Raw genomic sequence first — 13,420 nt, 5'->3', positions numbered from 1 at the left:
GCACCCCCCTTCCCCCCCAGATACCCTTCCGACCCATCAGCCAATGCGCAATCAGTTGCAACGCAATTTGATTTTGTCGCTTCATGGCTCGTAGCAGTTGCCATACGCCATGCAACTACACCCGCTAACCCACCCCCCTCCCCACCCGCCAAACCCCTTGCACCGCATCGTACCACCACCACATAGCCCCTTACTTCATTCTGTGGCAATAGCGTCCATCGCTTGGCCGCCATAAAGTGCACATGTCGCATCGTGTTCGCAGTGACATTCATTCGCCGTTACAGTGCTTTCTTTTTGGCTTACTTTACGGATAGCGGGGGGAAAGAAAGGGGAGGGGGGGGCTACCTCTCACGCCTTCACTAACCCGCACATTGCGCATACGAAGTGTGGGCCATAAAAAGTTTGCCCTGCAATCTCTGGCCATTGCGATTGTATTTCACCTCTGATCCGCCAACGCCTCCACTTCCACCTCCAACCCCAACCCCAGCCCCCGCCCCCCTTACTTGCCGGCCAACATTGCATTTTTTTGACAATTTATTTGACGGCTTCAAGTTGCCGACGTTGCTGCGGTTGCAAAAGTGCATTAGCCGCTGCCTGTCAGTCAACAGCAACAACAACAGCAACAACATGAACAACAACATCAACAGAAGCATTGTGTGAGGGGGTGGGAGTGGGGGTGGGGAAGAGGCTCGTGGTTGCCTGCATGCCTACATTTTGTTATAGATAAAAGCACACCTGCCTATCAAATGAAGTGCAGCTAATATGCCCACTTCATATCCTACACTTCACATGCGCAAATTAAATATTTAAGGATTTAAATTCTGATTGAACTTTACAATTTTGTATTTTGATGGATATTCATATTTAATTATAATAATATCATATAAATACCTGTTATTATTATTTTCTTTAACATTATGAATATTATCATTTTTGTTATTGACAATATTATTAAAATCAATTATAATTGGCTATGATTATAATATTATAATGCACTTTAAAAGCATGCCTAACCCAAGTTTCAATTAAGGACTGACTGCCGAGGTTTTGTGGTTTTCGGTTTTGTGGAGTAGCATCATTTTTCTTTGAACTAGCACAATTTTAACTTGAGCAAAATTTAACTATAAATATATATAAATTTAGATAACAAAATAAACAAATATATAAATATGTAATCTTATGAATATATAAATATACAGACAATTCAAATGAATTCAACTTCTATCGAAATATAAATTAATTTATAGATTGTGTTATCTTATTTTGAAACCTTTGCATCAAATTCGCTACACTGTGCAGTGCATCTTAAACTGTTGGGGATCAATGTTATGGAACGATCTTTACGGAAGATTCTCGGCAGCATTCCAAGAGGCGTGACACAAGTGCAAGTGGATTGCGTGATTTATATTTTCATAAATCCTGCAGAGCTGAGAACATTAGGCATATTATTTGTTACAGCTGCAGACACAGGCTTTGCAGAGCTTTCTGTGAACAATTTATACGTTTCTCATGATTCACGCCCCCCAAAAAAAAAAACGGGAAGAATAAAACCAACAATTCCAAATTGCTTAAAGGATGCGCTAAAAAATGCTGGACAAGGACTGCAATTTTATTTTACTATCCGAGCGTTAACGACAATGGCACTTGTTGTTGTTATTATTGTTGTTGTTGCTGTTGCTGGTTTTAGCACTCAATTGATTTTTGGCTGGCCTTGTTTTTGCTGCTGTGTGTTGCTGTTGTTGTTGTTTTTGCGGCATTATGGCTGGAAGCGGTCGGGGCGGGCGCCCCATGGTGCCCACGCTTTTGTTTTGTCGCCTGTTCGCCTGGGCTGCCTTTTTTGCCAGGCATCGCTAGCAATGCCGAAGCATTGCGGTCGCCATATTGCGTTTGCATGTACGCCCACAGTCAAACACACGCACACAAACACATACACACACAGAGCTACATTGACGTGGCCATATTGATGGCCATGTTTCATGCGCCGTTGTCAGCCAAATTTAATGCGCGCCGCAAATATGCAACAAGCCCACCCCCTCAGCCCTCAAGCTACGCCCAGACTTTCAGAGCCCTTCTCTGGTGCTGGGCTCCATTGTGCTGTGCATCGCATGGCAGACAATAAGCGCGACTTTTCATTTGGCCATTTAATAAAATGCAGCAGCAGAAAGCTTGGGGCCGGCGGCCCAGCCCGGGTCTGGCCAGGGGCTCTGAAATTGTTGTTGGATTTATGGCGGCATTACATGACATGATTAATGGCCATGGAGCGGGCCGCGGGTCGATTGGGCCAAGCGCTGCCAGCTTAACTGCCCATCAAAGCAGCTGCCACGCTTTGGACAAGATGAGGCGCCACAATCGCAGCCCAAAAGCTGCCCGGCAATTGAGATGCCAGCCATAAGGTAAAAGTAAGAGTTGAAAATCTGGAATTGGCGGCAGTCTGAGATGTGCTATACTATATGAGAGCCGGTGGAATCAATTATTGGATAATCCCAAACTTATCGCTATGGTTATCTTGAGAAAATGAGAGTCAGGGAGGGGAGAGAGTGAAAGGGTGAGCGAGCGATATGAATATAATAATAGAGAGAGATAAAGGAAGCAAGAGAGAGAGAGAGAGAGAAAGGAAGATAGAAAAAAAGATTCAGAAGGAGCGCGAGAGATAGAGATGAATAGAGAGAGAGACAGAGAGAAAGAGAGAGAGCGAGGAATAGGGAAAGAGATATATATATAGAGATAGAGATAGAGATAGAGATAGAGATAGAGATAGAGAAGTAGATAAATTTACAGATGGAGATAGAGAGAGAAAGAGAGAGAGCGACAGAGAGAAAGACAGATAGAGAGAGAAGAGCGGTAAAATGAGGATAAGTAGTTTGGCGAAAAAGGGAAATAAGTGACATTAAGAAATGGAGCGTGACAAAAAAATACGATACGAAATCAAAAAATCTACACTATCTTGAACCCCCCAAAAGGGGGGGGGGTTATTTGGGCACGTTTCGAAATATATTTGAAAATCAATCAGCACTTTTATATTTATTTATTAATCATTATTTTTTCATCGAATTTCCAATCTTCGACGCTCATTTTCAACTTATGAATTTTCACAAAGGTTAAAATGATTTCAAATTGAGTTCAAATAATCAAATGAGCTATAAAACAATTCTTCTCCTACGTGAGGAAAATCCAGTTAACCGAAAAATGAGTCAAAAAGAATCAGTCAAGAAAGAACGATGCAGCCAGGTACAACCGACTGCGCAATACTCTGTTCACGGTGCAAAAACAGCTCAGAACAGTCGAAAATAGTTTGTTTACTGTAAGACTGTAAATCCAGGCTCTAGCCCTAAAACTGAGCTCGGCCTCTAGTAAAGCTATGTCCAGCCCGGATATAGACGAACCGCATTGAGCCCAATTTTTCAATATACTTTTCGTTTAATCAACCATTTAAGAAAATATTAATTGGTTCAAAATAATATCTTTTAAGGAATGAACAAAGAATGTTGGCCCCAATTATTGGCATAATCGCAACATGGGGGTAGATGCCAATTTTTGGGCAGAAATCTAATTTATCTACGACTTGCAATATTTTCGGTACAACGGGCAATTGTAAATTAAATAATGAACTGTTTGATTGGAATTATGAAAATATATGACAAAGGTTGGAGCCAAAAGCGCAACTTAAGCAAGTGAAACAGCTGCGAACCGGGAACCGTGAACCGGACCCAAAGACAAGGAGTTGGCTCGTTATAGCTTTAGTAGCGAACATAAAGACGAGCATATGCCCATTTTTACTTTGAGAACAGAGTATACAGATTGTTCGCTCAGATCCATAGAACGAATTACAAAAAACTAAAACCAAAGGCAAAGTTCTCAGTTGGGCAATGCCAGAATTTGCGCTGCATGAGAGTGTTGCCTGTAATTCGAAAAGCTGCCATCCTTCATTCGAAGCAAATCGTAGCATATCTCGTATGCATATCAGAAAGCCACAACATTCAACTCACCAGCATTGCCTGCCAAAAATCTCCGCAAATATGACACCCAGGCGCACACGCACACACACACACGCGCACACACACAGAGACGCAGTCATATATGAACTGTGACAATCAGCAGCAGGTTCCAGGTGCAGCCCACTGACAAAATTCAGAACTCTGGCAAGCCAAACAGAAAGGCAAACCGTAACCGACTCCCGAAAAACCCAAACCCAAGCCCAAACCAATTCCCAATTACCTTGGTGCTCGACGTTGCCTCGCTTACGATTCGTTTATTCTGTTGATCCATTAAATTAAAAATGTAATGCTTCAACATTTAAACTGCCAACTCCGCCCCCTAATCCTGCTGCAGCAACGGGCCAGGTGGCATGTCACTAATAAGTGCAATCAGTGAGGGCGAAAGCTGACTTCAGCCAACAGCAGCAGCAACAGCAGCAGCAGCTCCCTTGCAGTTGGCCCAATCTCTGGTGACTGTTGCCTGGACTCCGTTCTCCGAGAATTTCGTTGCCTTTTGTTTTTTTTTTTGCAGTCGTCTCCTAATGAACTGAGCGCGCAACAAGCAGCCAAGTGATGGGGTTTGGCAGGAGCAGGAGCAGGGGCAGGCGCTGGGTCAGGAGCCATCAAGTGCCATCAACGTTGTCATGATTTCTGCTTGTTAACATGGCTACGGTGGCATGCCCAATACCAATACGCAGCCCCTGCTCCTTAAACCGAGCATATTCCCCACAGCCCAACCTGGCGCCACCCACCACCCACCACGCACCCAACCATCTGGGCAGCCATAGTCAGGCTCCATATTGGTTTTGCCATCTTGCGAATTGTGAATTCACAAAATTTAACTCTTAACGTAAAATGTTAGCTCGCTTTTTGGTTGCTATTGACTTTGAACGAGGGTTGTGTAGACCAACGAGGCGACAAGGCGACGAGGAGAGGAGGGGAGGAGGGGAGGAGCGGTCGAGGTGCCGTGGAGATGGGTAGAGAATCGTTACCCTAGCTATTTGGCAGTAGCCAGCTTCTGCCATAATTCGCCGACGACATGTCAACAGTGCGCATTGCTCCACATCCGAAATGACTGCATGAATTGGATGTTCTGTGGCAGCAGAGCACAGCGCGATGGGGACTGGGGGCTGGGGGTGTGGTCGTGTGGGCGGCAATGGGGCGGGATGGTTGGGGTGGAAAGCACACAGAGCTACGGAGCAGCGTGTTAGTTCATTTTGATTGCTAATTGGTTTGTTACACAATGGCGCAATGGGTTTTAACGAATTGGCCAAAAATTTATCGGCGAGCGAACAACTCTGAACTCTGTCGGTCACAGTTGGGAGCACAGCATCTGTCCACACGGCATTCCCACTTCGGTTAGATGCTATTCCCTAGTTTCTCTTTAGTAAACGAGAGCAACGAGCTGAAGTTGACAGCCAGCTAAATTAATAACACCTTAGTGCGTTTTCATGTTCAGCAGACCTCGCCAAGTTTATGCAACAGTTTGCACTAAAAGAAAATCTGAAAATTTTATAAAATGACGAGCAAATCGCAAACTAAGCAATCAACTGCAAGTATTATAACCAAAGTACAGACTATCTCTAAAGAAAATCTTTGTAATTTTTTTTGAGAACAAAAACAAAAGATAATTTCCACTTAAAATTGCGGCAATTATGTGAATTGATGAATTACGTTTCCAATGTTTCAATTAGATATAAAAAAAATAATTGAAATAATTGAAAAAATGTAGAGTTTTGAAATGAAGTCTTAGCCTTTGGCATAACGAAAATAAAATGACAATCAAGAGTTTTTCAATTCAAATTTTACATTTTATTGATGCTGTAAGTATATAGAAAAGTCGTATTCTGAGAAACACAATTAAAGCTCATAATACATGAAGAATTCCTAAAATGTCTACATGCTGAAGGCTTTGACTGGACTGAAAGAGAACATCGCACAAGTTTTTTTTTAAATTTCACAAAGCAAAAAAAAAGACGTTCATACCCTGTATTTATTCAAAATGTTTATACTTAATGTAATTATTTTTATTAAGCATTGAGGCATTCAGCTAAATTTCCAGCAAGCCATATGGCTGGAATTGTTCTCATTTAATAAACTAACATAATTGACTGCCCCACGCGAAGCTTAGCTAGACGTAGGGTATTTCACACTCACACACACACACACACGCACACATTCCCAATGGAACAGCCTTTAGCCAGACGAGTTACGGACTGCCTCGACCTGAATGCCCAGCTCACAGGAGAATCGTAAATCTTGCTGCATTTATCGTCGAAGGTGGTGCCAAGTGCAACTAGCTAAGGGCCGCAGCCGTTGCGAACTGTTAACTGGGTTTCGGGACGCGCAATTAAGTCCAAGGACGCGTAGATTTTACAGCCTAATTGTCGGAGGACATGCGGCGCATGTAGTCACAGGTAGGCAGCGCTTCTCTGGGCTTGCTGCAACACTGTGGCAAATGAATCGCCGCAGTGGCTGGGCTGCAATCTGCAACAAGTGAGCCAACCGCATAATCCACAGCAACCACAAAGGTCACACTCACACACACACACACACACACACGCATACACACGCACAGTTTGGCATTAATAAATTTGCAGCAAAAAGCTGTTGGAAAATATTGAAAAAGCGATCTCTACACAAGGTCCATAAAGAGAGGAGCGTCGCGGAAGCGTTTTTTGCAACCACGAAAGGATTAAAGTGGACACTGCAGCACAAGCGGCAACACCAGACAGCAACAACAACAACAACAGCAACACAGATGTTTATTGTTGTGACAATGTGGCAAACAAAAGCAAGCAACGGCAGCGGCAACAACAATGCTGACTCGTTGATATTGACAACTTTTTAATCACTTAATAAATTCAATAAAAATTAAATGCGGTCGCGCGTCAACAAGGACAACAACAACAAGGACAACAATCTGAATGGGCAAGCTGGGGCAGCAGTCCGAGCAACAAAGACGCTCAGTCAATCAATCAGTCCGTCAGTCAGTCAGTTAGTCAGTAAATCAAAAGTTTGACAAAACTCAAAGCTGACAATGAACAAAGCGACAGCAGCCAAAGGGTTCGAGCTGAAAGTTTCGTTGTCCTCTTGCCACACTTGCCTCCAAATCGCGGTCAGCTGCGCGCTGCCAACTTTCTGACGAGGCATGCCGAGTGTGTAATTAAGTTGGCAGCTCAACAGTTCAGCTCGGCTAATAACAGCTCAATTCCAGTTTAATTAACAGTTTTTTAATCAAACCCAACTTCTGCGGCTTTGTTGCATGCCAGATTTCATTTTCATTTGTAAGTAAATATTTGCAAATAAAATAAATATTTACTTAGTCAATAAATGATGTCAGCAGATTTCAATATGTGACAAAACAAGGCATTTTGTGTTATAAAAAATAGTTGTTAACAATAAAAAACAAGTTTTAAAAATATTTTGATTTTAATAAAAAGACAAATCGAACTCTTCATATAGCTCCTCCATTAATTCCCTCGTATCTCTCGAATAGCAGTTTGCGTGCCTATATATTCGAAATTATTAGTACTGAATGACTGGCTGACTGACTGATTGATTGATTGATTAACCAAATCCGTAAGAGCTACAAAGCAGATTATTTTATATATAGGAGAGAATATCCAAAAAACTGCCGGAAAATGTTTGTTAAAATCTTTTCTTGTTCGATTACATTATTAATTTATATTTGCCTTTTCAGACATGATATATTTGCCTTTCAAAATGAACAAGCGGGACAACAGTTCAAATCCCAAGCTAAGAAATGGATGTTGCCATATCTTAAAGTTATTTTTATTCAAAAACCATCAAACTACAAATATTCTTCGATTTTCTTCGCATTTCTTAGAGCATTTCAAAGTCGGTCTTTGCTTAGCGCTTCGATTCCTTTGAAAATGTACTTTACGCCCGCCATTTGCTAAAATGGAATGTCATTTAATTACCGTGAAATATTTTGTGCAGCACTCTAATTTGCAAAATTAAGTGGAGCTTTAAGGCCAGTTCAGAGGGTTGATGTTGAGTTCTTCTGCGATGTGAGGAAATGGCAGTGGGTGGGAAAACCTTTGGGACGGGGGCTGGAGGCATGGTTTGGATTTTTGCGATTTAACCGCTAGTCGCATCGATATCGATATCCGCTCCGCAGCTAAGCTATGGAGGAGCAAATCTCAGCTATTGCGGATTACGGCGCCTCTACCATACGCACCCACACACACACACACACTCACCCACAAACACACACACACAACCGCACACACTCGCACTCACATTCGAGCGACTAATTTGCTGGTCTCTTGCGTTTTTAAACCAAACTAAGCGCATTAGAAATACAAGACACGCAGTTAATGATTAAGAATGACCAACCCCAAGGGGTAACCGCGAGCCCATAGGCAGCCCAATAGAGCCACCCACATATCGTGCTCTTCCATACCCCCAACACCCCCTCCCCCTCCCCCAACCCCTTTGTTCCTGTTCCCCTCCTTAAGAGACATTGTGTGTCGCCTGGTGACAAGTAACAAATCGCCAACATTGGCATTTAAATTGTAAACCGGACAGCTTTAATGTTGCCCACACAATTGACTTCGCTTGCGTGACATGCGGCCAAAATACACTTCATTCTGCTGCGTAGGTGAGGATGTGCCGGGGTCGGCGGTTGCGGGTGTGGGTGTGGGCGCGGGGGCGGGTGCAAACGGAGTGGGGGGCAGGACTAGGCCACATGCAATCAGCGTCGCCAGTCGCATTTCATTAGCGCTAAATAAGGAAAAATTCAAACCAAAAATGCAAAAAATTAAACAAAATTGCAAATGCCCTTTTATGGTGCAACCAGCCGAATACTTGATACTCTGGCAAATGATTTTATATACTTATTTTTGTTACTAATGACAGATATGCGATATAAAGCCTGTTTTGATGAAGTTTATATGCAGACATATTATTCAGCAGAAAAGCTGGAAAGCTTCTGAACATGTTACGCAGCTTATGAACTACAAATCAATTATTTGGGTAGCTCTTGAGAGGCTCTAAAGCACACCTAAGCCTTAAGCAAATATAACGTATTTACATTCCGATCAGGCAGTTTCTGTGTAGTTGATATTCGATTATTTATGCCTATATAAAGTTCCAGATGTGAAAAATTTCTGACTGTTAAATCGTTACTGGAAAAGGGAAACTTAAAAAAATAACATATATATAGACACATATAGTCTATATATCTAAGATGAAAGTTGCGCTTCAAATGTTTTAATTAACCTAAACAAACTATATATTATGAAGATCCGTCCTTTTATTTTTGAAAGATACACAAATATGAGGCCAAAAGCTTGTTCATTCGATTTAAAGATCTCAAATTCTTAAGCCAAGTCCGGCACGCATTTCGAGTCCAGCCAAAAGCCCAAACATTGTCTTAAATAAGCGCATAGGTTAAAGCTTATCTAATGGCTAATGGAACCTCTTGATAGAGTGCGCTTGCAATTCATTTTCCAATGCCCGACGCCCGAAAACTCTCTCATTTCGTTTGTAATTTGTATAGCTGATGTGTTGTGGAAGGGGGCTGCAGGGGCGGGGCAGGGGGGAGAAGGAGGGGGATGGGTCTTCTGCTTCGTTCGCGCATTTCACCTCCGACCATACTTTCGCCAATTTCCACTGATGCGCTCTTTGTAATTTCTGGCCAACCATTTTCCATTGCAATGCTTGGCCATTTTTATATACATTCAGTTGATTTTCTTTATTTTTCGTTTCGTTCGTTTTGTTGCACGTCGCGCTGCGTCGCGCGGTTTTGTGTATCTCAATACGAAAATATTTGTATCTGTTAATGTATCTCCACATGCATCTGTCGCTCAATGTGCGTCTGTGTGTCTGTGTGTCTGTGTGTGTGCGTGTGTGTATGGTTGTGTGGAGGGTGTTCGGGCGCGTAGGCTTTTTTGACTTTCGCAGCTTTTCGCTTACCGCCGCCAACAATCACACAGTCAACCTCAGTTGCGGCGGCGACCGAACAACAACAACAACAACAACAAGATCAACAACAACAACAACAAGAACAAGAACAAGAACAACGACAGCAGCAACAGCGACAACCAATGCTAAATAGTCAAATAGTTTTCCACGCGGCGCATTTTACAACAAAAGAAAGAAAAACAAGAACAAGCACAGCTAACTGCGCCACACCGAAGATTAAATACACTTAAAGATATTTTCTTTCTTATACAAAAATTAATTACCCAGCGTTTCTTCGTATAAAACTATATGATATAGTAGTTCGATGCTTACAGGACTTAACTTATTTATAAGAAGCATGCTAGAACTCGTATATGCTAAGCTTAGGTTAAAATATCTTGAAAACAGTTTTCCTAAGAAACCTAATTCCGATATAATCAGGATTTTACTCCTATGTGGGGAGCAAAGTTCAACCTGTCAATGCAGATAGTTAAGATATCTGGGAAAACAAAAAAGTTTGGCAGATATATGTATGTTATAGGATTCATATGTCAATCATATTTTGCTCATGTGTAATTCTCTTAGAGAATCCTTTAAAGGCCAAGTTTAGTCAAGATATCTTAAAATACTTAGTGTATTTCGAACAATCATTTGTAGTGGTCCGATCCTGCCGATCTTGATATATGTACTGAAGAAGGACGAACCTTTGCAAAGCATCATGATAATGTCTGCATAGAACCAGACAGACAGTCGCACATACACCTACATCGACTCGGCTATTAATGCTGATCAAGAATATATATACTTAATGAAGTCGGATATGCTTCCTTTGATGCTTTGTAAACCGCGTGACAAAATTGTAATACCCTCTGCAAGGGCATAAAAACACAACAGCAAAATTTTAACGCACAACCAAATTGCCGCGAAATACAAAAAACAAAATTGGAGAACAAGCGGAGGCTATGTATCGAAAACCGAATCGGAACCTCAAACTCTGCCCGATCCAGAGCCGAAAACCCTGTTAGTTGGACAGCTGGAAAAAATCACGCAGAAAAGTTAAAAACGCATTGTGAATATGCAAATTTCCCATTGATTAAATGCGAAATATGCGCGGTAGACACATTTTCAAATTTCGTTTCGAAATGGACTCCCGTTCAGATCAGAGATCAGAGGCCCCCGTTCGAGTCCTGGAGAGGATTTGCTGGCGCGGACGGAGCGGGCAATTCATGGGATGTGAAATAGCCCAGTTATATATAAATTAATTTTCATGTACATATACATTCTCTTTGTTCAGCTAGATATTTAAAAGATATTCATTATTTACGTGAACAATAATTTTATATATAATATTGTTGAGGCCGAAGCTTGATTGAGTTTTGGCTTATGCAAATATCTGAATGCGAAATTTGTACCCTGGAATTTCGTATATTTTAGCTATAGAACTAAACTATAAATATATATAAGTATGGGCATCTCAAGGCCTCTCAAGCCCAGGAACAACTCATCTTTGAGTTGGAGTCCTGATATTCTACTTTAAGCACATATATGACAGCCATATTAATACCCTGGAATATATTTAATATTAAGCTTGTTCAGCTCTGACCTATACCAAGTCGGGCATTCGAAGAGACGGACCCAGCATACCCGTTTTACCCTTGGGAACAGAGTAAAAGTAAATGAAACAGAGTTAAATGTGGAAAACTGTCGCATAACCAATTTTACGCAAGGTTATGTGCCTGTCAACGGGCAATAACTATGGCTAATTGAACTATGTGCCCAGCTGAAATATCTCTTGGTTCTTTAAAGATCCTTTTTTGACACTCTCGGTGCGGTTAATGGCCGCGTCTGGACCGAGTGCACAGCTGCGTTGTCCTTGAACAACGCCGCAGTGCCAAAATTGAGGTTGTTATGCTAATTAATGCTACAAATGCATTAAATGGCCACATGCCGAACTGACACCGGGCGAAGAACAGGACCAGCAGGACCACCAGCACTCGGGTCCTCAGCCATTGCTGCACGGGAACCAGGACCAGGACCAGGTCCAGGTCCAGGCCTCATAATCTCTAATTATGCGTTTTAATTGCCATTATCGATTCGTATTGTACGCGCTGCGGTTGCCAAGTGTCCTTCGCCGGACCTAAAAAGGTTGTCAGCATGCGTGAGAAGAAGAAGAGTAGCAACACTTGTACATGTCTTAAGAAATGTGGACACAATTAGCAGGCGGATGAAGGCGACTGTGCAATACCCTGCACACAATGTAGTCAGCGGTTAGATGAGAGCGTATTCTTAATGTTTCGATTAGTGCATTTAAAACTAGAACCCGGCTTGTGACTGTCAAACTGTGAGCTTGGACCATGTCAGCGTCAAGGCTACAAAGCAAATTAGGAACCAATGCCAAAAACATAAAGCTCGAACTCCATTTATTTGCTTTAAATTGAAAACTTTGGAGACTCAACTCACGAACCGGGACTCAAGCACGTGCAGGAAGCTGGTTCGAAGCGTAAACCAAAACAACAATTTTTTTTCTCGGTTTGCAAGCCTGCTGCTCAAGTTTGAGTACTTCAGCTGTAAGCCTAAGTCTTATAGAATTTGTTTGTCTTGAATACATACGAATAGCGACGGCAAAAGCTGCGTATAATTAATATGCTCTCTTGCACACTCTAAACAGAGTATACAAGGAAGTGCAGAGGAACTAGTTAAAGTTTCTTATATCTGTTCGATCTAAAATGTAAAATTAAATATAAGTATTAGGCGCTAAACCTATAACTATAATTTATAGAGCACAAGCTATTTATATAAATAAATAAATTCAATATAATATAGATTCGAATTCCTTGTTGTTCTGCTGTCCGGGAACTGACTGTGATTGAGAAAGATAGATTTATGTCTATCATCGAATCTCTAAAGTTAACTCAAATATTGTTGGGTCTTACTTCATTAATGTTAAATACTATCTAATCGCGGTCTGTTGGGGGCAGCTACCGATTACGCAATAATTGTCTAATTTTATTGGGGTGCCTTAGACCAGACCACAAAAGCAATCGGGTGCTTGAGAGTCAAATGGAACTTAATATGGCGACTGACTATCTAGGGTTTTCGGCATAGTATAAGAGATACGTATGCCGATAGCTGGCACTAGAAACTTGGGGAATTCGCAAAAATAATTTGTTTGGTTTGCCCCGATATCGGAACATCAGTCTGGTAATTCTCGATAGTTATATTTGAAAAGACAACACAAGTTAAGTTCGTTATTGGTTTTGTTCATTTGTTTTCTTTTTATTTGGTTTCTGAAATTCGTTTGTGTTCATTTTTTCACGCTAAAACTTAAAGCTATACAAAAAAAATTGTTTTGCTCTTTCCTTACATGGCTAAAAACTTAAACATTATCAATAGCTAAATTCGCATGTTAAAAAAAAAAAAAAAAAAAATCTCGATATATATATATATATATATATATGTGTGTGTGTGTGATATTTAAAGCACGCTATTTACAAGAAAATGAAAATTTGTTGATT

The sequence above is a fragment of the Drosophila montana genome, unplaced genomic scaffold (genome assembly GCF_035044405.1).
Source record: "Drosophila montana isolate Dmon_TW-CO22-7 unplaced genomic scaffold, ASM3504440v1 contig_1624_1, whole genome shotgun sequence".
Lineage (NCBI taxonomy): Eukaryota > Metazoa > Arthropoda > Insecta > Diptera > Drosophilidae > Drosophila > Drosophila montana.
Note: the sequence above shows the minus strand (reverse complement) of the source record.